This window comes from Grammomys surdaster, unplaced genomic scaffold (genome assembly GCF_004785775.1).
Source record: "Grammomys surdaster isolate TR1022 unplaced genomic scaffold, NIH_TR_1.0 120049, whole genome shotgun sequence".
Classification (NCBI taxonomy): Eukaryota; Metazoa; Chordata; class Mammalia; order Rodentia; family Muridae; genus Grammomys; species Grammomys surdaster.
The window spans coordinates 11,885-16,557 of NW_021616020.1; the positions used below are offsets into that span (position 1 = coordinate 11,885).

Sequence of the window (4,673 nt, forward strand, 5' to 3'; positions counted from 1 at the left end):
TAGAAAACAGTGTTTTCTATGTGGTAATACCTTCCCTCTGAAGGGATTTTGATGTCCCTCGTACTTCCTGACAATGGACACAATGTTAAACCACAGATCCCTGGCCATAGACAAACAGATCATGAGTTATCCCTACTCCCACTTTGGACCAGATTTATGAAATCTATGACCCTAACTATCAAAGGAAATATATTGACATTACTGTTCCATGCTGTCACTGGTAACCATGTTGACAATCATAGTCTGTGTGGTCATTGAAAAGCTGCATGATATCTTTGAGAAACAACCAACAGAATATATTGTGAAGTACATGGTAAGTACTGCTGCCTAGGTACATAATGTGCTAAGTGTTGTTTGCTGCTGCTGGAGATGAGTTGATAACTGTGATCCTAACTGCAACCTGAAAATATGTTGATGTCAGTTCTGCATGCTGTGTCCAGCCATCATGATGGACTCTATTGCTCCTATTGCTGATGGAGACCCTGGTGCTGTCTGATCTCTGTTACTTCTTGAGAACCTGCTGAATTCCAAGGTTTGTGTTGATGATGGAGACCACGTTGAGATGAGTGTCATGAGCTGACACAATAGGTCAGATTAATGTCTGAGATCCTATGTGCCACAGGGCCAGCAGAACATAAGGTGAAGTTTTAAGTCATACTGGTCATCCAAGTCATGTGGAGTTACATCTTATATTTCTTATAGAGATCACATATATAATGCCAAAAGGCATCATTGTATGTCCATGGTACTTCAGGCCTTCAACTGCTGTGATTTCAGTGATCCCTGATGCTTATTGGAGCAACATAAAAATGAGAGTCTCCAATTGCCAATGGAATCTATCCTGATATCAGATATTCATTCTGCTGCCCAATCAGACCTTGTTGTTTATGAGAAGTGTGTTCAAATGTCTATGAGATGTTCATTATACATACACGTATCCCCTGAGGCGAACTGTATTATGTACGCAATCCTTACTGCAACCAGAATAACTATTAGTGTCAATGAGCCTTGCTGCCAATGGAGATGTTTATGTTAATATTCTCTGCTGTACTGTGAATGTCTATGATAAACCTAAAAACAGATACTGCAGTATTGCCACAATGCTGCCACAGCAACCTTAATTTCAATGATCTGTGTTAGAAATGAGTATCTATTGACCTATTGTCAATGCTGCCACAGCAAACTTAATTTCAATGATCTCTGTTACAAATGAGTATCACACTAATATCTATAATTCAAACTGTCACCAGAACCTATATTGATGTCCATCGTAAGTGATGGCACCAAGAGCTATATTGAAATATAACCTTTGTTGCTTCTGAAGAGATTGTTAGTGTCAAGGAACTCTGTGGCTAACAGAGTCAAGTGTGAAGCTCATAGTCAATACTGGTAACTAAGTTTATGTTTAGTTAACCTTTCTGTGATATGATGAGGTCACTGATACATTTTAGCAACAGACATCATTGTATATTCAATTACCTTGATGACCCTAGCAGGTATCGTGTCAGTGATCACTGGTGATACATGGGACTATGTTAATCTGACTCATTCCAACTGCCAATAGAATCTATATTGATGTCAGTGATCTATTTTTCTGTGGAGACCACATAATATGTGAAATATGTGCTGCCTACTGTACCCTTTTTGATTTCAGTGTTCCATCCTACCATTAGAGAAGAAGAGTTTGCCCATGGACCTGTCCTCTAAAACTGCATCCGTGTCACTGATACATCCTGGAAGTAAACACCATAGTGTATCCAAGATCACTGTTGCCTTGGGCCCACCAGCAACCATCATGGTGACCATTATACCTACAGAGGTCCTACCTGCACAGGAAAGTATGATGTCCACAATGTATGAATGTAGCCCCTCTGTAGGCCATGCATTATATAAGATCCTAACTGCCACCATAATGGCTACTGGTACAAATGATCTAACCTTACAGATACCTGCCAACTGTAACTATTTTGATGTTGAGGATCCATCCTGCAACTAGAGAAGAGGTTTCTGTCCAATTTTGACTTTTCAGTGAAACTATGATGACAATGATAACTTCATGGTAAGAAACATTATGATATATTCCCAATCCATGCTGCCACAGGCTGCATGATGTTAATGATTTCTAGTCCCACAAAAGACTAGGATGATTGTATTAGTCATTCCACCTACCAGTGAAAGCAAGTTTATGCCAGTGCTATTTGTTGTCACCAGCAATAAGATGAAGTCCTTCATTGCTATTGTTATTCCACCTGCCACAGAAACTATGGCAAGATCCCTGATGCATGCTTACATCCATTGCTATAGACAACATCACGTATAATGATGTATACAACATCATGTATACTACCACCAAAAGTGGTATTTATGTTAGTGATCGATCCTATGACTCAAGAAGAGATTTATGACCATAACCTCTTTCACTCTCAGTATATGCTGATGTCACTGACATTCTTGACAATATATATGATGGTATAACTCAAGATTCAAGCTGCCATAGGCAACCTTCTTGTCAGTGTTCCTTCCTGTCACTGGAAGCTATACTAATATCACACAATCCAAATTGCCTTAAGAAATTATGTTACTTTCCATTATTCATACTGCCAACAAAAACGAGGTTGATACACATAGTCATTGTTGCTTCTGAAGGAATTAATATCAAGTGCGGAGCTGTAGCTCATGCATGGGCATAAGTCCTGTTTGGCTGAGTTATGGTTCCCACATGTCTGCCATGGCTCAGAGATACAGAAGCACAAGAATTTGACTGAATACCCTCTATGCAGTGCCAGGTTGGTGCTGGGCTGAGAAGCAGCCGGGCTTTGCCCGGGAATATCTCAGCCTGAAGTCCATAGGGGCAGAGCTCCTCAATGGAGGTGTCTGGGCTGAAGCAGCTGACCAGGAGGCCTGTTGTCTCTGTCTCTGGGCTCCTAGGCACTGCTGAGAATGGCAGAAGAACTGAGACTTGAGGGCATACAGGCTTGACCAACCCACAGCCAAGAGCGGTGAGAGGGAGAACTCTGGTGGCTCACCGTGAGGTGGGTGATTCTTGGTTGCCAGGACTTGCTTGGCTGGGTGGGCTAGCTTGCTTGAGTTGGTGGCCTTCTCAGTGGCGACAACACAGACAAGTCTTCTGGTGGGAGATTAAACAGCAGCTCAGTAGTCAAAAGCCCTTCTCCATGGTTCCCCAATGAGGGGGACATCCCAAAGACATGAGGTAGTCCATGTTTTAAAAGGTTTATTGTCATGGCAGAAAGTAGATTAGCTGTAACCCCATGCACACCTCAGGGCAGACCTGAGTTAAATAGGGAGGGAGGAGTGTCTGGGAAGGAATGCTTAATTGGCTATGCCCTCTTGTCTTTAGGTATTTCATTAATATGGAGGTCTCTCAAGGCTTGAGGCCTGTATTCATGCCCTCTACCTGTCCTAGGTGACATAAACCTCTCTTTAGGAGAGGCTGTAGGGACATTGTATTACATGACTGAAAGGCGTGGATCAATGGAAGTCTTTGGCCTTGTGTCAGGAGGCTGGAGTCTAGAAGTGTGATGAAATGTATGCCATCCCTTGCAGGGTCTCTGGCCATCTCTAGCCATTGCTCCACTAGAAAGCAAGCTAACCTTTCATGGTGCCACAGTCAAGGAGCCCTATGGCCACCAGGTTATATTCTGGAGTTTATGGTCAATCTGGTGCCTGAGGTCATGTTTTGATGTGTTCTGAGATATGTTACATTGAGGTCCATAAACCTTGATGCCAGTGTGCCTTTCCCAGCCTTGAGCAGACTGAATAGACCTTGCTTGCCACACAAGACCTTGACACCTAGGTGAAGTCATCTGCTTTGTTTATATTTACAGCTTCCTTCAGGACCTTAACACCTGAGTGAAGTGAGCAGCTTTGTGAACACTTGCAACTTCCTACAAGAACCTAGAAGAATATATTGCCAGCTGAGCCTGCTTTACAATATTATCCAGCTGAAACAAAGAATGGGTTTGGTGGGCTTCCCCAATATAAACAGAGTGCTGAATTTTAAATTTGTGCCTTCATCAAAGACTTATCTTGACTTCATTCTTTTCTTGCCGCCACCTCCATCCTTTATATTTCCAGCCTCCCTATCAGGTGAACCCAGTTCGTCAATGTCCATTGGGCAGCTACAAGTGGTACTCAAAATAGGGACCTGATAATGTGAAGGGGGGACCCACTGAGAAATGCTGTCTTAGGTTGAGCTCCACAGAAAATGGAAGAAGTAAGAATATCCTTCCTTGTAAGCAACAAACAACATTAATGCTAGAGGAAGTTATAAAGTGTATTTTTTGGAGGCTGTGTTATAGGAGGTGCATTAAGGGGATACAGCTAAGATGAAGAGGTGTTGATTAGATGCTGACTTTACCTACGGGTCACAGCAAATTTGGGACAGTGGAATTAAAACTAGGCATTTGTCCACAATCTAAGAGATACTTCAAGCAAGAGGAGCAGGATTTGTCCACAGCCAAAAAGATTTGCTTCAGAAGAAAGGAACAAGGTTTATACCTCAATTAGATTTATGGTGTCCATGGTTCCCTGAAGTAGGGATTGTAAATATACAAATGAAAGTATTGATAGACAAGTTGAGGAGGAATTGGGGAAGTTAAAAAAGCAGGGTGATCAGGAGGAACTTTCAGTAGCTACCACTGCACCTCATAAAG

The 4,673-nt window shown here is 42.2% G+C and overlaps 1 long non-coding RNA gene across 1 annotated transcript; it reads left to right on the forward strand.

Moving 5' to 3' along the window:
- The first annotated feature begins 240 nt into the window (after nt 1-240).
- Nucleotides 241-4,041, forward strand: LOC114635936. The gene is made up of 5 exons (XR_003713550.1): nt 241-532; nt 1,674-1,838; nt 1,946-2,059; nt 2,929-3,032; nt 3,846-4,041. It is a non-coding gene; the product is annotated as an uncharacterized LOC114635936 (long non-coding RNA).
- The last annotated feature ends 632 nt before the right edge of the window (nt 4,042-4,673 follow it).